The 21,791-nt window shown below is 42.9% G+C and overlaps 1 protein-coding gene and 1 pseudogene across 2 annotated transcripts in view; one reads left to right on the forward strand and one right to left on the reverse strand.

Moving 5' to 3' along the window:
- The first annotated feature begins 12,440 nt into the window (after positions 1 to 12,440).
- Positions 12,441 to 13,941, forward strand: LOC146662605 (E3 ubiquitin-protein ligase TM129 pseudogene; annotated as a pseudogene).
- Positions 13,942 to 21,721: 7,780 nt separating this feature from the next.
- LOC146662606 (uncharacterized) overlaps positions 21,722 to 21,791 on the reverse strand; it is a 17,277-nt gene continuing 17,207 nt past the window's right edge. For both annotated transcript variants that reach the window (XM_085417532.1, XM_085417533.1), the window contains exon 4: positions 21,722 to 21,791. This exon is cut by the window's right edge and continues 1,215 nt beyond it. The gene's annotated coding sequence lies outside the window, so the exon portion shown is untranslated.

Genomic DNA, 21,791 nt, shown 5'->3' on the forward strand with positions numbered 1-21,791 from the left:
AGAGTGGTTCCTGTATCAGTGGAAAAACTGCAGCTCATGGTTGATACAGTACACCGACTGGGGAAGAAAGACAATGCAGTGAGCAACAAGGTGCCAAGACCAATCATCATACAGTTCAGCATGAGGACGGCAAGGGATGAAGTATGGAGGAAATCCAAAGAGGCCAGGGTCTGCAAAGAACTGAACATAAAATTTAAAGAAGACTTCTCCAAAGAAGACCGTGAAGCTCGGATCAAGCTGTGGCCCAAGGTGCAGGAAGCTCGAAACAACGGCAAAAGAGCATTCCTAAAGGAGGGTTATGCAATAATAGACGGTAAAAGGATCGATCTGTGAGATGCACTTGAAGAAGTCACTACAAGTTAACCAAAAAATGTGGGTATGTATGTGTGTATATATATGTTTATATATACATATCTGTTAAAAATACACAAATAAAAAATAGGAGAGGGTCAAAAAGCAAAGTCGTAGTTAAACGTGGGCTATCCAGAGCTAAAATTGCCGCATAAAACTACAATTTTATCAGTGAGGTCAGGGCGAGCAGGAGAGGAGGAGGGGTTGCTGTCTTATTTAATGAATCATTTCAATGTAAGCAGCTATCTCCTGGAAGTTTTCAGTCTTTTGAATATGTGGCTTTACAGCTGAAGGCCCCATCCAAAGTTGTGTTTCTTAATGTTTACAGGCCTCCCAAATACTGCACAGACTTTTTTAATGACCTCAGTGAACTGCTGTCTGTGATCTGTGTTGATTTTGACTGTGTAATTATTGCTGGGGATTTTAACATTCATGTGGACAACCCTCAGGACAAAGGGACTAAAGACCTGAGTAACACTCTGGGCAACTTTGGGCTGACTCAGCATGTAACAGAGGCCACACATAATAGAGGACACACTCTTGACCTACTGATCTCCAAAGGCCTGAGCATTTCAAAGGTTACTGTGTCTGATGTGGGCCTGTCTGATCATTACTGTGTTTTCTTTGAAAGTAAAATCTCAGCCCACACAAATATATCAACAACAGTGATCACAAAACGGTGTATAACTGAACACAGTAGTGCAATTTTTAACCAGGTCTTCCCATTAACACCTGACCTGCCCAGAGGGTCAGTCAATGAGCTCGTCAATAGCTTCAATGCTAACATGTTAAATGTAATGGACACTATTGCTCCCATTAAGATGAAGGTTATCTCTGGAAGGAAAAAGTCTCCATGGAGAAACTCCACACTGGTGAAAAATGAAAAAAGAGAGTGTAGGAAAGCTGAGCGCAGATGGAGAAAAACAAACCTCCAGGTTCATTATGACATTTATAAAGAGAAACTTCACAATTATAATTTACAACTGAGGAATGCAAGGAGGTCCTACTTCTCTGACATCATCACTAAAAACAGCCATAATGCTCGGGTCTTATTTTCTACAGTTGACAGGCTAACAAACCCTCCTGTGTCAGTGGCAGCTGAACTTCATTCGACCATGGCCTGCAATGACTTTGCCAAATTCTTCACTGAAAAAATCCAAAAAATTAGACAAGCAATTGGTACATCAACAGCAGATCCAGGATATGTACTGTGTCCACCAAAAAACTGTTTAAACACCATGAAACAGTTTCAACCTATTAACAGCAAAGACCTGGAGGACATCTTAGGTCAACTGAACTCCTCCTCCTGCTGTTTAGATGTCCTGCCAACAAGTTTTTTCAAAAAGGTCTCAAAGACTTTAGAGTCAGACCTGTTACAGATCGTCAACTTTTCTTTATTATCAGGTGTGTTTCCAGAATCACTAAAAACTGCTGTAATCAAACCTATACTGAAAAAGGACAATCTTGACAAGACACAAATGAACAACTACAGGCCGATCTCAAATCTCCCGTTTTTAAGTAAGATCATTGAAAAAGCAGTTTCTCAACAGCTCAGTTACTTCTTAAAACAGAATAATTGCTACGATGCCTTCCAGTCAGGTTTTAGACAGAACCACAGCACTGAAACCGCTCTGACCAAAGTGTTTAATGACATATGTCTGAATACAGACAGTGGAAAAATGTCAGTCCTAGTTTTACTGGATCTCAGTGCAGCATTTGATACAGTTGACCACAACATATTACTCAAACGACTGGAGAACTGGGCAGGTCTTTCAGGAACTGTACTAAACTGGTTCAAAACATACGTAGAAAACAGGAAATACTTTGTATCAATAGGTAACTTCACATCTGAGCAGACAAGTATCACATGTGGAGTTCCCCAAGGTTCCATCTTGGGACCCCTTCTGTTTAACATTTACATGCTCCCACTGGCACAGATTATAAACAACAACAAAATAAACTATCACAGCTATGCAGATGACACACAAATATATATCACAATGTCACCAGGAGACCGAGGCCCTGTACAGGCTCTTGGTAAATGCATTGAGGAAATCAATGACTGGTTGTGCCACAATTTTCTCCAGCTAAACAAAAACAAAACTGAGGTTATAGTCTTTGGCGCCAAAGAAAAACGATTACAGGTCACCAGAGAACTTCAATCTATACATCTAAAAACCACAAACCAGGCGAGAAATTTGGGTGTAGTGATGGATGCAGACCTAAACTTAGAAAAACACATTAAGACAATAACAAAGTCAGCTTACTATCACCTCAAGAATATATCAAGGATAAAAGATCTGATGTCTCAACAGGACCTGGAAAAACTAGTCCATGCATTCATCTTTAGTAGGCTTGATTACTGTAACAGCATCTTTACAGGTCTACCTAAAAAATCAGTCAGACAACTACAGCTCATTCAGAACTCTGCTGCTCGAGTCCTCACTAAGACCAAAAAAGTGGACCACATCAGTCCAGCTCTGAGGTCCTTACACTGGCTGCCTGTCCGTCAGAGGATAGACTTTAAAGTTCTGATGCTGGTCTATAAAGCTCTGAATGGTTTAGGACCAAAATACATCAATGACCTCCTGACCCAGTATGAACCATCCAGATCCCTCAGGTCATCTGGATCCGGTCTTTTATCAGTTCCCAGAGTCAGAACCAGACACGGAGAAGCTGCATTCAGCTTTTATGCTCCTTATATCTGGAACAAACTCCCAGAAAGCCTCAGATCAGCTGAAACACTCAGTTTATTTAAATCCAGGTTGAAGACTCACCTGTTCTCAGCTGCATTTGAATAAAGCACCAAATCCACACTTTAAGCTTAAATTTCAAAACTTACATTTAACTACTGATTTTATCTACTGTTCTGATTTTATCTGTTTTGATTTTATATACTGTTGTTTGTTTGTTTGTTTGTTAATTAGTTAGTTAGTTTATTTGCTTGTTTTATTCAATTTTAAATCATGCTTTTTATTTGTTCTTGTTTCTAATGTCTCTGTAAAGCACTTTGAATCACCTTGTTGTTGAATTGTGCTATACAAATAAACTTGCCTTGCCTTGCCTTGCCTTGCATATATAAAGGGGTAGTACTGTGATAGGGTCGGAGTACTGTTATGATTACATAGGTAGGACACTAGGCTTATTCCTGCTTCAAGCACTTTTTTTTCTTCTAGTAAGTGCCAAGGAAGCCGTTACTGTTCTTGTTTTGTATTTTGTTCTTGCGTTTTTTGTTTTTGTTTTTTCTTTATCTTATAGATGGCTGTTCTATTAAGTTCCTTAAATGTTCGAGGCTTAAAAAACAATGTCAAACGTAAGGCCATGTTTTTATTCTGCAAGGAAATTAAGGCAAACATTTTGTTTTTACAAGAAACACATTCTGGTAAGGAAGAGGAAACATTTTGGAAACATCAATGGGGAGATAGTATTCTTTATTCACATGGTACTACTCACTCAGCAGGAGTTATGATCTTATTCAACAAATTTGCAGGGAGAGTTATTGATCATAAAAGCGACGGAATGGGGCATTGGATCATGGTGTTGGTAGAAGTCTGTGAACAGAAAATTATTCTTATTAACGTGTATGGATACAATAACAGGTCGCTAAATAGAAATATGATGTCTAACTTAAGTAAATTAATTGCAAAGTGGAGTACTACATATGGTTCTACCCAGGTAATAACTGGAGGCGATTTTAACCTGGCTCCTAACTCATGGCTTGACAGACAACCACAAAGAGGAAATCAACCAGAACACGATAGCATTATTTGTGACTTTTGTACGACAACCAATATGATCGATTATTGGAGGATGACAAACCCAAATACGAAGAAATATACTTGGTTTAGTCCATCAAATAAAAACGTATGTTCAAGATTAGATTATTGGCTTGTCTCCCAAACAGTATCATCATATGTTACGAAATGTGAGACCCAGTCAACCCCACTTACTGATCATTGTCTGATAAGTCTCTTATTATCTCTACGTAAACAACAAAGATCTGACAACATATGGAAATTTAACAATAGTTTATTACAAAACGAAGACTTCTGTAAACAAGTTAAAGAACTTAAATCAGAAATTAACAATATGAGCATGACTAATGTCAGTAAATGGGAATGGTTTAAATATAGTGTGAAACAATTAGCTATAGAAACAGGAAAGAAAGTGTCTGCCCTACGCGTATGTGAACAGAAAAATCTAATTGAACAAATTCATTTATTATGTGGTAAACCCTGTATGACTGCGGAAGAGTCAGAACGCTTACAATCTTTACAAAATAAGCTAGATGAGGTGTACTTGATTAAAGCTAAAGGAGCATATGTAAGGTCTAGAGCCAAGTGGATTGAGCATGGAGAAAAAAATTCATCTTATTTCTATAGTCTAGAGAAGCATAGACAAACAAAGAAAAAAATAACTAAATTGAGTAAAGATGGTACTATAATTGAGGAACCAAACAAAATAAGTGAGGAAATTAACATGTTCTATAGTAATCTGTATAAATCAAGAACTGAAAAAGAAAATGCAGATATCTTTTTTGATATGATTAAAGATCAGGTTAAAAAATTGGAAGAGGATGATAAAACATGGTTAGAAGAAGATTTGAAAATATCCGAATTAGATACAGCTCTAAAACAAATGAAAAATGGAAAATCACCTGGAATTGATGGTCTAACGATTGAATTTTATAAAACCTTTTGGCAAGACATTAAAGATTTGTTATTTAATGGCTTTTTGGATTGTTTAAAAAATGAAGAACTATCCCCAACAATGAAAGCAGGATTAATAACCTTATTACCCAAACCAAACAAAGATTTACAAATGCTAGACAATTGGAGACCCATAACACTTTTATGTAACGACTACAAATTATTAGCCTTAGTATATGCAAATAGGCTTAAAAGCGTCTTAACCAAATTGATTGATGAGTGCCAATCAGCATGTATTAAAGGAAGGCAGATTCATAATAACATAAGATTGATATTAGATATGATTGACTATCGATCCTTTATTAATTCAGAAAGTTTAATACTTTTTATTGACTTTTTTAAAGCTTTTGATTCAATAGACCATAATTTTTTATTTAGATCTTTAGAACTTTTTGGATTTGGAAACAAATTTTGCAAAGTGATCAAACTGTTCTACAAGCAAATTTATAGTTATGTTTCGCTCAATCCAGGCATAACATCTAGGATAGACATATTCTGTGGAATTCGACAGGGTTGCCCAATTTCTCCAAAATTATTTATTCTTTGCACTCAATTAATGGCTTACCTCATTGTGAACCATTCAGACATTGAAGGAATAAACATTTTTGATATTGAACTGAAAATAAGTCAGTTTGCAGACGACACAGTAATATTTTTAAAGGATAAATCAATACTCAAGAAAGCATTGAATGTCATTTCAATTTTTTCTAAAGCTTCAGGCTTGTGTCTGAACCTAAAGAAGTGTGAACTTTTGCCACTTTATGATTGCTTGGAAAATAGCATGAGGACGATTCCAGTGAAAAATGAAGTTAAGTATCTAGGCATCTATTTAGACAAAGACATCAACACTAGAGAATCAAAAAACCTAAAAGACAAAATTGATGGCATGTCCAAAACACTAAATCATTGGTTGACGAGAGATATTACAATTTTTGGACGCAATCTATTATCCAAATCAGAGGGCGTCTCAAAGATGGTTTATCCAGCTTACTCACTATACATTACCCCGAAAAGTATTAAAAAGATTAACTCTATAATCTATCAATTCATTTGGCGCAATAAAACACATTACATTAAAAAATCACAACTTGTCAAAGATTACGCTAAAGGTGGTATAAAGTCAATTGATTTTCAATCAATGGTTGGAGTATTTAAAAAAAACTGGATAAAAGCCTTCCTCTTGAAACCTGACTCCATATGGTTCCATATCCCAAAAAATATTTTCAAAAAGGTGGGAGGGTTGGATTTTCTCCTGAAATGTGATTTTGATATATTGAAGTTGCCTGTGAAACTGTCAGAATATCATAAGCAGGTCTTGTCTTATTGGAAGATGGTGTTTGCCCATAACTTTTCACCACATTGCTCCACCTTGTGGAATAACAGAACAATTACAATTAATAAGAAGTCATTGTTTGTTAAAGAGTGGTTTGAAAAAAACACAATTTTTATAACAGATTTACTTGATGAAAGGGGTCAGTTTCTCTCAGTGGGTGTTTTTAATGCTAAGTTTAACATTCAGTGTTCCCTTAGAGAATATGACAAGGTTTGTAAGGCAATCCCCTTACCTCTGTTGAGTTTGATTCAAGGTTATTTGTATTACTCTAAGGCACAAATTAGTCTACCTTCTTTACATCTAAACCAGATTCCTTTGACGGATAAAAACTGTAATAATAAAACCATGAACAAGATATTTAAAAACAAATTATTTCACGACTTTAACATTAACACAAAACTAAAAGGGAGTAATATTAAAATAACGAACAAATATACGCACTTTTTAAAATGGCCTATCCCCCCCAAAGTCAAAGAAATGCAATTTAAAATAATTAATGGATATTACCCAGCAGCTGAAATGCTTAAAAAAGGTTTGGGTTTGAGGTAGAGCCATGTGGATTTTGTTCACAAAATGTGGAAAGTATTGATCATTTGTTTTTTTCCTGCTCAGTAACAACTGACTTCTGGCAAGATTTAGTAGACTGGTTGAGTATAAGAATAGATGGGATGACCCCACTGACTCTAACACAAGTTTTATTTAATAATGGTGATCCATCTAAGGAACTGTCCATGCTACACAAGGTGGTGATAATTATGGGCAAATACCACATACACAAATGCAAATGGCAAAGTAAAAGACCTTCCCTAACTGTATTGAAAATTGAATTAAAATCTTTTTTGTCATCTTTAGAATTACTGAGGGATTCATGTAAAGAGGCTGCTTTGATATTCGACAATGGGACTCAATCTCTATCCTTTTAATGATTGTGTTTTTGGTGTACTAAGTAAGCCACATGTATGTTAAAGTGTTCGCAGAAAGGAAACTGTTATATGTCATAAAAATGGCCTTCATATATTTATGTATATGTATATATGTGTTTTTGTTTTTTTGGGGGGTTTTTTGTTTTGTTTTTGGGGTTTTTTTCGTTTGGTTTCTTATTCAACCTTTTCAAGATGTTGTTGCACTAATGTTGTCTCCCAACGAGAGATTGTAATTGTCATGGTCCTGGGCCATGTGGGCCCAGTATTCTTAGTTTCTTGTATTTTTGTATTTCGTTCCTTATTTAGGTCATGTTTCCTGAGTTGTCCTGTTATGTTGTTCCTTATTTGACTTCCCCTTGTGACTCTTATCCCCTGTGTGCCCCTCTATGTATCTGTGAGCCCTCATCTCCCCTCCTTGTATTTCATTCCATGTTTCCCCAGCCCACTATGCCCGTGCTCTCTCTCTCCTCCTGTTTGCACCTCTGTGTACTTCCTGTTTTACTTTGACAGTCTCCCGTCAGTGTTGTTTACTCCTGCCTTGTCTTGTTATGTTTATCTGTGTCAGCTGTGTTCCCATGTGTGGCCACTTCCCCTGATCATCCCTCTTGTGTATTTAGTCTCTGTGTTTCATGTAGTCTGTGTCGCGTCGTCTGTGTTACGTATCTCCAGCCATAGCTTTTCCTTAGTTTATGTCCAGTTTAGGTTTCTGTTTGAACTATTACTCTTATGCTGCCCTCACTCTGTTTTGTTCCTTTCATCAGCCAGAATAAAAGGCTCGCTTTTGTTTAACTCCACTCCTGCATCCTCGCTTGTGTTCGCTCCTGGGTCCACCACACACATTTCCGCACGGTCTGCCTCCGCAGACCGTGACAGTACGACGCGACCATGCCGGACCCAGCGACACACGAGAGGAAGATCATCCAGACGGTGGAGTCGCTATGTACTAAATGGCTGCAGTGTTCCGGAGTGGAGGAACGGGAGGAGTTAGCCCGCCAAGTGGGAGTATGCGCGTCTGTATTTCCCTGGTTATGGGAGGCACTACACCCACTGATCGTTGACTTTCTCGTCACCACTCTCCAACTCCGTCCGCAGCCGCAGCAGCCCGGTGTGCGTGCGCCTTCGCCAGAGCCATGCTGTTGCGATGTTACCCCACTGCCTCATGAGCCAGTGGCAGTCAGAGTCGGAACGGTGAGGCTCACCACCGACACACCGTTGGCTCCCGCTTCATCGGCTTCCGCATCTTCGCCACCGCCTGACTGCACGGAGATGCCCGAGGCTGTTGACTTCGGTGAGGAGGAGCGGCAGCAGGTGTTGCGGGCGTATCGGGAGGACGAGCTACGCTGGAAGCCCTGGCTTATCTCCGAGGAGGAGCTCCCGCCAGTCGCCCCGCCTCGGACCGGCCGCCCGCCCTCGCCGCCTCGGTCGGACTACTCTTCTCCCGCTTATTATCTGGCGCGGATGTGGTCGGAAGACGAGGAGCCGGTCGCCACAGAGATCCACGTTTCGCCCACCACCACTTCAAAAAGGAAGCGGCGTTCACGTCGCTCGTCGCTACGGCATGTCTCGCCCTCCACGGTGCGACACGAGGATGCTGTGGAGGCAGTGGATTTCGACCTCGAGGAGCGGCAGAGCGCCGCATGCGCGCAACTGGAGGAGGAGCTACGGGGGAAGCCAGGGCTCGCTCCTCACTACGGTGAGATTTTCCGCGGGACACGCCTGGCCTTTGGGGGCCCCCGGAGTTGCCAGGAGCTCCCGCCTGACGCTCCGCCAACACTCGCCTCCTCAGCCTCTGCGTCACCGCAGGAGGCTCCACTTTCCACGTTAACGGGGCCCACGGCCAAGAAAAAACGGCGTTCGCGTCGTCACCGCATCACCCGACGCTCGGAGGTGAGTGAACCTGTTCTGTCACCCCAAGTTTCCTCTGAGCGGACGGCATGTGAAGTAACTACAGACCTAGCCGGTGATATGGCTAGCAATGAGCTATTCACCAAGCCACAGGCTAGAGACAGTCCTTCTCAGTCGATCATGACTGCTTCACTCAATCCTGCAGGGACCACAAAATCTACACATAGACTGAAAGAGACTTCCACTGATTCTCAGGGTAATAGTGTGAGTAGTGGGGTGAAGGTGTTTCCTTTTGTGTCTTTTACCATGTCTGAGGTTCCATCCAAGTCTGAGCTATCTGTTTCTGAGCCTGACCTCAAGAACTGTGTTTTCTCACCTCCGGGGCCCTCTGAAGCCACAGTAAGCAAGGATATTGCAGAGTTGGCAAATCATGAATTAAAGTGTAACATGACTAGTGATCCTGTTTTCCCTGCTACTCTTGTGTTTAATGAACTGAAAACGGTGAATGCCGATCATGAACTCACTCTAACCTGTCAAGATGAAAACATAAATGCTGATCATGGTAACCTGGACTGTGTAACGTCACAATATGAATTCTGTCTTCCTGAAGGTCATACACAGGGTGATTCTGAACTGTTTTGCTCCAGCACCAGTACCTCCACTCAGGAGATGGAGGCTGAGATCAGGGTTAATGTGACACCGTTTTCTCCTGTCTCTGTGAACTCATCACTGGATAAGATTTTAGCCTCGAACAATGTTGTAACCACTCACTCTCAGCCTGAAGTGTCACCTGCTTCAGTCAATGGTTTACGTACCGTTTTACCTGTATCTGTCTCTCCACTCAATATAGTCATCACTCTGACGCCACAGATCACTGCGGGTGCAGGTTCCAACAAACACATCCATCCAACACACCACAGTCATGCTACCACGGTGACATTGGTTAGGTCCATACCAGTGTATTTACTGTTTTTTCAGGAGTTGGCTCCTGATGATCTAAGCCTTGTTTTTGTGGATCGAGTGGCAATTCTTGTTTTCCGTATGGTTGAACCAGCTCCTCTGAGCCGCACACTACCATCGGTTAAGTCCAACCAGCTTATGTTGGCCTCTCCTAGGATTACTGAGACTGGGCCAGTAACCTGTGAGCCACCTTGGACTGATGCAGACTCTGGGAACCTAATGATTGCTGGCTCTGAACTGGTGGTCCCTACCACTGTTCACTTCATGGTTTTTCGTGCCAAGATGTTAAGCCCTATAGACTGTTTTCTACCTGCTTTCTCTCTCTCTGGGTTTGTGCCTCAGCAGCCTGTGTTTCCTCAGCTCCTAGTCCAGCCAGGGGCCTACATAACTGTTTGTCCTGCATCTGCTGTTGGACTCCCAGGTGTGCCTATCCGGCACCCTGCGGTGACACCACCGCTTCACGTCACGTTAGCTGGAGGGTCCGAAGGGCCCGTCCAGCCACCCGTCTCCGCTGGAGGGTCCGAGGGGCCCGTTCAGCCACCCGTCTCCGCTGGGGGGTCCGAGGGGCCCGTTCAGCCACCCGTCTCCGCTGGAGGGTCCGAGGGGCCCGTTCAGCCACCTGTCTCCGCTGGAGGGTCCGAGGGGCCCGTTCAGCCACCTGTCTCCGCTGGAGGGTCCGAGGGGCCCGTTCAGCCTCGCGCCGCGTCAGCTGGAGGGCCCGAGGAGCCTGTCCAGCTGCCACCTGCGGCCGCCTCGTCCTCGCCTGGTCCAGCTTCATCAGAGTCTTCATCCTCGCCTGCTGCAGCTCCAGCCTGTGCTTCGCCTGCTGCAGCTCCAGCCTGTGCTTCGCCTGCTGCAGCCTCAGAGTCTTCGTCCTCGTCTGGTCCAACTTCGACTTTGGCTTCTGCTCCTCCTGGTCCAGCTTCAGCCTGTGCTTCGCCTGGTCCGGCCCCGTCGTAGCCTTCAACGTCGCCCAGTCCGGCCTCAGCCTCAGCTCCGGCTTCAGCCTCACCTTCGCCTGGCCCAGCCTCAGAGTCTTCGTCCTCGTCTGGTCCTGCCTCGACTGGTCCTGTGCCCACCGGGCCATGGCCAGCACGCCTAACACTGGAGAGCCGCCGCTGCCTTCCGCGCGGCCGGCCTCCTGAACTGCTCCGTCTCCTTCGTCACCGCCGCTGCCTTCCGCGCGGCCGGCCTCCTGAACTGCTCCGTCATCTCCTTCGCCGCCGCCGCTGCCTTCCACGCGGCCGGCCTCCTGAACTGCTCCGTCGTCTCCTTCGCCGCCGCCGCTGCCTTCCGCGCGGTCGGAACCCTGAACTGCTCCGTCGTCTCCTTCGTCGCCGCCGTTGCCTTCCGCGCGGCCGACCCCCTGAACTGTTTCCGTGTCGCCGCCGTTGCCGTCCGCACGGTCGGCCCCCTGAACTGTTCGGACTCTGGTGCTGCTGCCCTTTGGGTTGGCCCGCTGGACTGATTTCTGGACTGTCCCCTGTGCTTCTGGTGGTAGTTTTTGTTTTGGCCCTCCGTCCTGGGCCCCCGCCGCCCGCCCTGGGTTGTTTTCCGTTTGGTTTTTTCTGTGTTTGGGCTGTCTGGTGCCAGCCCTTAAGGGGGGGGGGGGGTGATGTCATGGTCCTGGGCCAAGTGGGCCCAGTATTCTTAGTTTCTTGTATTTTTGTATTTCGTTCCTTATTTAGGTCATGTTTCCTGAGTTGTCCTGTTATGTTGTTCCTTATTTGACTTCCCCTTGTGACTCTTATCCCCTGTGTGCCCCTCTATGTATCTGTGAGCCCTCATCTCCCCTCCTTGTGTTTCATTCCATGTTTCCCCAGCCCACTATGCCCGTGCTCTCTCTCTCCTCCTGTTTGCACCTCTGTGTACTTCCTGTTTTACTTTGACAGTCTCCCGTCAGTGTTGTTTACTCCTGCCTTGTCTTGTTATGTTTATCTGTGTCAGCTGTGTTCCCATGTGTGGCCACTTCCCCTGATCATCCCTCTTGTGTATTTAGTCTCTGTGTTTCATGTAGTCTGTGTCGCGTCGTCTGTGTTACCACCCCCTGTGTTCCGTATCTCCAGCCATAGCTTTTCCTTAGTTTATGTCCAGTTTAGGTTTCTGTTTGAACTATTACTCTTATGCTGCCCTCACTCTGTTTTGTTCCTTTCATCAGCCAGAATAAAAGGCTCGCTTTTGTTTAACTCCACTCCTGCATCCTCGCTTGTGTTCGCTCCTGGGTCCACCACACACATTTCCGCACGGTCTGCCTCCGCAGACCGTGACAGTAATATGTGCATAAATTTAATTAAAGTATGGAAAAAAAAAAAAAAAAAAAAAAAAAAAAAAAGGACCTTGGCAGTAGTATGGAGAGCCCGGAGCTGTCGTTTACTCTGGCTTACGTCGTCCTCTCCTTCTGTTTCGTGTTCACGCCCAATGAGTTCCGCTCGGCCAGCCTCACCATCCAGAACCTGTTCTCGTTGTGGCTGGGCAGCGAGGACGTGGGCTTCATCCAGTATCACATCAGAAGGACCAGCATCACCATCGTGGTCCACTCCGCGCTGCCTTTAGGTTACTACATGGGAATGTGTGTCGCTGCTCCAGAAAAAAACCTGGTTAACATTTACCAGGTTAGTGACAACTGGAGAGCGTTTCTCCTTCTGTCTCTCTGCCTCCAGTCGGTCAGCTGGATAATTGTCTTCTACTGGTCCCGGCGTCGCTGGCACAATCATCCAATCAGTAAGGTGCTGCAGGCCCATGTGCAGCCCCCTTTCTCCAGCTGGGGCTCTGTGGCAGTCAGCATCAACACTGAGTTCAGACACATAGATAAGTTTGCTACAGGAGCACCGGGAGCTAGAGTCATCGTCACTGACACCTGGGTGTTAAAGGTGACCACGTATCACATTTACATGGCCCTGCAGAGCGATTGCCACGTCACAGTGACAGAGTCCACACAGCACCACCTGAGTCCGGATTCAGCCTCGCCCACAGAGATCCTGACCCTGAGAGTTGACAGCATTAACCCTGCTGTCACACCATTCAATATCAAGCTCAACTCTACGGAGTACGCAGAGCTCCGGGAGAAGCTCCGGGCTCCCATCAGAAACTCTCCTAATGTGGTGATCCATCGAACGCTCAGTGAACTCTTTTTGGAAACGTTCAAGGCTCAGGTGGACCTCAATCAGCCGTATGCCCTCCCCCACGGACAGGAGTTAGAGCCCTGTATCGGCCGCATGCAGGTTCCAGCAAACGCCAAACTGGTCACGCTTTGCCACGAAGCAGAGACCGATGATGACGATTCAGACTGCCAGCAGTGTCACTGCAGACCCATGTGGTGTCTGTTGTGTCTGGGTCGATGGTTCGCCAGCCGTCTAGACGAGCAGACACCGGAGACGTGGTTGTCCAGCAGGGTTCCCTGCCCTACTTGTAGAGCCAAGTTCTGTATTCTGGATGTGTGCGTAGTCCGATGACGGGCACACGTCTCCCCCCACACTGACTTTTAATGTTTCCAATGTTGACCAAGGGTTTCTGCTCAACATCCTCCAACCAGAGCGGCACCTGGACTGGATGTGGTCGTGTTCTATTTCTGCTTTTATGGAAACAAAATAAAAACAATTCTATGAGGAATCATTTATTTCATATTTGTATGTTGTTACAGCACCAAATCTTCTCATGAAGGGCCCTTTCTGCATCTTTTCTTATGCAGCGTAGCAACAAATATGAAATAAGTAAACATGAAAAGTTTTAGATGGAACATTTATCATGTAAGGGCAAAATTCTGATTACTGTGATGTGGAGCGAATGTATGAATCTACAGTTTAATAAAGTTTAACTCAACTTGGAAAAAAACAAAACAAAAAAAAACACTAACTGGAAACACATGACTTCCACAGTAACAGGAAACACGTGACCTCCACATTAACCGGAAACACGTAAATTCAGTTTAATCGATTTTTACAGCGAAAACTAAATTGTGTTTTTGTTACTAGTGATGCTGCTGATAAATAAATTTGGCTCTAAGTGTTTTTAATACTCTGAGTTTATTTAAAAAACATCACCATACCTTCAGCTTGTTTGTGGCCAAAAGTGTCCATGTGTTATTTTTTATCTTTTCGTTTTTTTGTTACGTTTTCTACATAAAGGCTTTTTCATAAATTTAAAATAATCCTTCAAACGCCTTTTTCTAGTACAATGCACTTGTTTCAATACAACCTCAAAACTCAACATTTCATATATCAGCAGTGCTACTGGAAATTATTGTACAGTGGTCACTCGCTGTTTTTTAATTATTTATTTTTTACAGCACATTGTGTTGTGCGTTCTGATTGCTGTGTAGACCATTGTCAATCAATCTAGTGCCGTGTCTCCTGTACAGCAGCGGTTCCCAACACCCGGGCTCATTTGGTACCGGGCCACGAGAGTTGAGGCTCGGGTGGGAAGTGTATGGTTTTCAGGGTTTTTAATCGTTAAGTTGGTTTCCCCTGGGTCTCGTGTTGTAGTCATGTGTCTTATTTTGAAAGAACTATTTACGCGTTACCATAGCGACTAGAGAGCATCAAAAAGCAGAGAGGAGGATGTTACTCTCAGCGTTGTTGGTTTCAGGAGTACGCTGCTAATAAAGTTACACAATTACACAGTGAATGCGCGTTTATTATTATATTTACAAAATACCACAGTTTTTTTCTTTGTCTGTATCATTTTATTTTGTTGTATTTATCCACGACATCTTAAAGGCCGGTCCATGAAAATATTTTCTGACATTAAACTGGTCCGTGGTGCAAAAAAGGTTGGAGACCGCTGCTGTACAGTACAAAAGGCGTTTAGGTTGTCGAATTTATATAAATCTTCGATCGCGAGCAGTGTAACCCTGAAGTGCTGTGGCCTACTGTATGTTTGTAAGTTTTCTCCTCAACACAACAATGCCGACGAAACGTTTTGCATGGTTTCATTTGGTAATACTGGACTTATGTTTCTATGAAGGTTTGAACTTTAAGAGTGTTTAAACAAAAGAGAAACGTGTGAAAAGGTTCGTGCCTGTCTGAGAAAAGTGTATAAAGTGTGTAGTGAGAGGTTTTACGGTCTTAAAACATCTATAATAATTTTTCCAGGATAACTCTTCATTTGTAGGTTTTAGTAGACATTTTTATGGGACAAAGGCTTGTATTCCAACATTTGAGAGATTGTAGAAATGAGCAGTGATGCCCTTCTTGCCATCTTTCCAGAAATATAAGTGATCTGGAAGCTGTTAGGCTTACTTACAGCAGTAGCACTTTCTGCTTTAAAATTACAATTCAGTGTTAATTTTACATAATATCACATGTAAATTTAGATTTTAAGTGTAATTTAACATAAATTTCCTGAATATTTACTGGACTTTCAGTTTGAATTAAGTGTGCTCCCTGTAGGATTTTGGGTTTTAATTTTTATATTTTATTTTATTCCTTACTAGTTAAATTTACCCTTCATTTTAATTTTCATATTTATTTCCTATCCTATTCATAGTCTTTTTTTCTTTAGGTCATGAGCAGTTGTCTAAGCATTTCACTGCATATTGTACTGTGTACGACTGTGTATGTGACAAATAAAATTTGAATTTGAATTTGAATTTGATCTTCTTCCTTATCACCCCAGCAGGTCTCTTAGGTTATGTGACCAGGGCTTGCTGGTTGTCCAGCATACAAGTTTAAAACAAAAGGTGACAGAGCGTTCGTATCAGTGGCCCCCAGACTCTGGAACTCGCTCCCTTTGCGTTTGAGATCTCTGGACTCAGTCATTTCTTGTAAAAAGCAGTTAAAAATGTATCTGTTTAAACTTGCTTTTGGTTGATTTTGTTTGTTTGGAGTTGTATGCCCGTTTCTGATTCTGTGAAGCACTTTGTGACTTTTGTCTTAAAAGGTGCTATATAAATAAAATTTTACTTTGCTTTTACTTTAGAACATTACACTGTAATGTGCACTGTAAATAAAATCCATTTGCACCAGGTAAAGGCATTACAACGATTACAATTCATCTTTATTGTTTGAATTTCCGTTTGTCAGACTGAAGGAGTTTTTGAACTCTTATTCTGGAACTTTTTACTGAAATTATTTTTGGCTAAGCTGAATTCATCAAAGTAAGATCTCAAGTAGGGAATCCTTATTTGACTAAACTGGCTCTAGGGAATATTTAGATTCACGTGTGAGAAAACTGGTCCTAACTCCATGATAAAAATGTTCTCCAATATGATAACTAATAGCACGGTGTGCATTTTTATTCACAATATTTACTTACATGTTGGGTTCACCACTCTCTGACGCTGTCATGCTGTTTTCTTGCTGACCTGAGACATGTTTTGGATCCATAAGATTGATACAAATATACAAATTATTTCAGTAGTACAGGCAGAATGTACTTTTACCTCTTTTCCTTTTGCAGTACAGCACCAGGCAGACTGACGATAGGATGCATACGAGTACTACCACCCCTGCAGTAATTGCTATAATAGTCATGTGTGTATTTCCTGAAACAGGAAAAGAATCTAATTTTTAAATTTCTCCTGGATGCCTCAATATGTTTATTTTGTTTGTACGTCAAAGAGATTTTAAAAGTTTTGAAGGATTCTTGCTTTTGTGGATTAGAAGGACACAACATAAATCCCTTTACCTTGACTTATTGGGATAATGGTGTAATTAATCAGCATCTCCTGATGAGTTCATCCCTTTTACTGAACGTCTTCCATCGGACTGTGTCGCTTTTAGCTCACCAAGACTTACTGGTAGGGGTGGCGGCGTAGCCTTGGTCTTTAAAAATTCTTATGCAGTTCGGCAGCTACCCTCACCTACCTACTCTAGCTTTGAAGTCCAATTATTAGAGATGACTGCATCCGCGACAACACTCTGCGTGGTGGTTTATCGACCACCTAACTACAGCAAATATTTTATCACGGACTTTGCTGATCTCCTAGGCTCCGTTTTTAAATATGGTTGTGTTCTCATTGTCGGTGATGTTAACATACACACTTGCTGTAAGGATGACCCATTTGCTAAAGACTTCCTTGCTTTAACGGACTCTTTTAACCTGGCTCAGTGGGTTAATGACCCATCGCATGTTAAAGGACATACTTTGGACTTGTTTTTCTCATATGGTCTGGACATTTGTATCAAGGATATAAGTAACGCTGGGATCTCGGATCATTTCCCAGTTATATTTGATACTGGCTTATGCACTAATGAACTGAGAACAGAATCACCAATTACCAGAGTTTGACCCCTGGCGGGTGTGTCGCTGAGTGGGGAAAAACGGTTAGACACATGAACGGGTTGGTGGTGTACCTGGGGCTTCTGTTTAGGACTATGCTTCCTCCTCACCGTCACCCAGCCGCCCTCTTTCCCCAGCTGCTTGGGGTCTGCCGGGGAACAGCTAGCGGGGCCTACGCTATCTTCAGCTGCACCAGCTACAGGGGCCTGGCTAGCTATGGGTGAATGAAGGGTGCGAAGCAGAGTCTCCAATTCAGTAATCCTGGCCTCCGGAGCTGCAAATACAGTGGGGCAAAAAAGTATTTAGTCAGCCACCAATTGTGCAAGTTCCCCCACTTAAAATGATGACAGAGGTCAGTAATTTGCACCAGAGGTACACTTCAACTGTGAGAGACAGAATGTGAAAAAAAAATCCATGAATCCACATGGTAGGATTTGTAAAGAATTTATTCGTAAATCAGGGTGGAAAATAAGTATTTGGTCACCTCAAACAAGGAAAATCTCTGGCTCTCACAGACCTGTAACGTCTTCTGTAAGAAGCTTTTTAGTCCCCCACTCGTTACCTGTATGAATGGCACCTGTTTGAACTCATCATCTGTATAAAAGACACCTGTCCACAGCCTCAAACAGTCAGACTCCAAACTCCGCCATGGCCAAGACCAAAGAGGTTTCGAAGGACTCCAGTAAAAGTATTGTAGACCTGCACCAGACTGGGAAGAGTGAATCTACAATAGGCAAGCAGCTTGGTGTGAAAAAATCAACTGTGGGAGCAATCATCAGAAAATGGAAGACATACAAGACCACTGATAATCTCCCTCGATCTGGGGCTCCACGCAAGATCTCATCCCGTGGGGTCAAAATGATCATGAGAACGGTGAGCAAAGATCCCAGAACCACACGGGGGGACCTGGTGAATGACCTGCAGAGAGCTGGGACCAAAGTAACAAAGGTCACCATCAGTAACACACTACAACGGCAGGGAATCAAATCCCGCAGTGCCAGACGTGTTCCGCTGCTGAAGCCAGTGCATGTCCAGGCCCGTCTGAAGTTTGCCAGAGAGCACATGGATGATACAGCAGAGGATTGGGAGAATGTCATGTGGTCAGATGAAACCAAAGTAGAACTTTTTGGTATAAACTCAACTCGTCGTGTTTGGAGGAAGAAGAATACTGAGTTGCATCCCAAGAACACCATACCTACTGTGAAGCATGGGGGTGGAAACATCATGCTATGGGGCTGTTTTTCTGCCAAGGGGACAGGACGACTGATCCGTGTTAAGGACAGAATGAATGGGGCCATGTATCGTGAGATTTTGAGCCAAAACCTCCTTCCATCAGTGAGAACTTTGAAGATGAAACGAGGCTGGGTCTTCCAACAGGTCTTCCAAAACACACCGCCCGGGCAACAAAGGAGTGGCTCCGTAAGAAGCATTTGAAAGTCCTGGAGTGGCCTAGCCAGTCCCCAGACCTCAACCCCATAGAAAATCTGTGGCGGGAGTTGAAAGTCCGTGTTGCTCGGCGACAGCCCCAAAACATCACTGCTCTCGAGAAGATCTGCATGGAGGAATGGGCCAAAATACCAGCTACTGTGTGTGCAAACCTGGTAAAGACCTATAGTAAACGTTTGACCTCTGTTATTGCCAATGTTATTGACCAAATACTTTCCACCCTGATTTACGAATAAATTCTTTACAAATCCTACCATGTGGATTCATGGATTTTTTTTTTTCACATTCTGTCTCTCACAGTTGAAGTGTACCTCTGGTGCAAATTACTGACCTCTGTCATCATTTTAGGTGGGGGAACTTGCACAATCGGTGGCTGACTAAATACTTTTTTGCCCCACTGTATGCCACATTTGTTACAGATATCATTACTGCTAAAGGAGGCCGAGGAGTAACTAAACATCTGACACAATGAGCAAGAAAGTGCAGGAGGGACAGGTGAAGTAGCCATGGTGCTAATGAGTCGGCTACGAGCTAAGCTAAGCTAGCGAAACAGTACAGAGACAGTGAGTGAATACTTTAGCTATAAATTAGGTAGTAAGTACACAGAAAGTGTGCTTCGGATGAAGCACGTGAAGATTATACTATGAAAAAAGAATGTATGTAAAAGTTGTTCATTTAAATCGCTAAGCAAATAAGCTACTCAGAAACACCACTGTGTTTGAGCAGGAACAGGAAGTGATACTCTACCGCAGAGCGAGTGAACACCAAGTGACAGCGCCACCAAGAGAACGAGACCAAAGATGCGCTTTGTAAGAGTTTGTGGAATGTTCTTTGTCTGTGTCTCTGTATATAAGATGTAAGGACGGTGGCCACAATTCAGAGGTGGTCCTGATGTTTCACTGGGATGCTCTCTCCACATTGCAATGTGTTTATTAAACCCACTTCAAATCAAGCTCACTGGGTGTGTTGCGGGTTATTGTTAAATTTTCCACAACAAACAATTCAGGGAACTGACATGTACATCCTCTACCTAATCACCCAAAACCTCGGCTGATTGTGACCCACACCCAGTTTCACATCTTGGCTCAGGCAATTAGAGGATCATCAGGGGGTCCTTTTGTCCCTCTGTGGGGGGTTACTCCCACTAGGTTTATATCTGGGACTCTCCACCATTTGACCTTAGAACTGAAGAAGCTTCTCGGATGAGAGGTGAAACGTCTTCAAGTAACTTAAAGAAGTCCAGACGCTTTTCTTTGCAAGCTCCTTTGACTACGATGACCTGGATGGCTGAGAACCTTCACAGACACAACACTGCATTCTAAAATAAGTGCGCACATTTTAGTTTACACTGTTATGTATGATTAATTTTTTGTTTTCTGAGTTACCTTAGTTGCAGCTGTTCCAGTCCCTTGATTAAGGAGCCAAGAGGTGGAAAAGGGGCGGAGCGAGCTTTAAAGGAAGACTACAAATTGGTTCATGCCATAACTCGGGACCATGGGGGGGAATTGGAGTTCATTATGTTTGGTTTAGTTAGGTTTTGTGTGTTTTACTCCTTCTTGTGTTTTTTGTGGGCTGATCAGCCACTATTTAAGTTTCCCCTTTGTCTCGTTAAGTTAGGTCAGTTTGTTTGAGTTATTAGTTGTGTTGTCAACTTTGAGTAGAGTTTTGATATTTTGACCTCTTTTATGGGCCCAAGATTTTGATTCTTTTTGCATGAGTTAACCAATTATGTTTTTTGGGTTAAATAAAAAATCTTTTTTTTGGACTTTAACCTGTGCCTAAGTTTCCTTCACTGCTCGGTCCATCACAGACCTGGATGAGTGAGAACCTTCACAGACTCATCATGGTAACCTTATTCACCTGACTCCTGAACTCTGCTTCCTGACATCTGACCCACGTTAAACTCATGGACTGAAAATACACACAACCACCTAAACACACACAATGGACAAAAACAAACCAATGGACAACTGTACTCTCATACACACAAGAATAACATGGACTGAACCACCACTCACAACCACTAGCACTTTATATAACCTCTGTAGAAATTATCCACATATTTCACTTATCTTAACTGCACTACTGTATAATTCTGTATAAATAATCATTCTGTATAATACGATAATTTTAATTTTACAACTGTTTATAACTTGCATAGTTCATATTTCTGTATAGTTCTCATATTTATATCCTGTTCACAGCTTGTACACCACTACAGCCTGTACATACCTATAGTTATAGCATATTCATAACATACCTTCATACCGTGAACATTATAACATACCCAAAATGGCCCCATATTTTGTACTCTCATACCTATAACAGACCGATTTCTGTAATATATTTATATATCTACATTATTGCTAATATATATTTGTAATATATCTATATCATCGCTAAAGCACTTCTGGATGGATGCAAACTGCATTTTGTTGACTTGTACTTGTGCAGTGACAATAAAGTTGAATTCTATTCTATTATTCCCTCAACAATGTGGAGATCCAGCTTTTTTGGATTCAGTTAAAATCAAGGCACTCAAAAAGATCCTCTGGAAAAAGGTAGAATTCTTTTTTTTTTTTTTGGCCTGTCCCATTTGGTTCTTTAGCCGTCAGAATTGTTGCCCAAGGAGGACCACCGGAGGGGCATCCGTGCCACCCTCATGGGAAGAGCTGAGGATCCCCAGACAAGGCGTCACCCAGTAGCCACCGAGCAGAAGCTAGAGGGGGCTGCACCGGCGTAGAATTCTTGGAACAGGGTTTAATATTTAGACTCATAAGAACAGGAAGAAAAAACATAGCTGCCAGAAGGCGAAAAAACTGAGGTGAGAAAAAACAATCCCAGGTGCATCCCCCGCAGCCCAGGTTTGTTTACCAGATAGACTTTGGAAACGCTGAACACAACATGAGTCAATAAAGATGAGCAGAGAGAAAGAGTCCCAGGTGCACACTCAGTAAGTTTAATTAACTCTCGTCTCTAAACACACAGGTTAAGAGAAGGTTCGCA

This window comes from Rhamphochromis longiceps, linkage group LG9, assembly GCF_057381845.1.
Source record: "Rhamphochromis longiceps isolate RC_006_pf linkage group LG9, R_longiceps_female_GT1.1, whole genome shotgun sequence".
NCBI classification, from domain to species: domain Eukaryota; kingdom Metazoa; phylum Chordata; class Actinopteri; order Cichliformes; family Cichlidae; genus Rhamphochromis; species Rhamphochromis longiceps.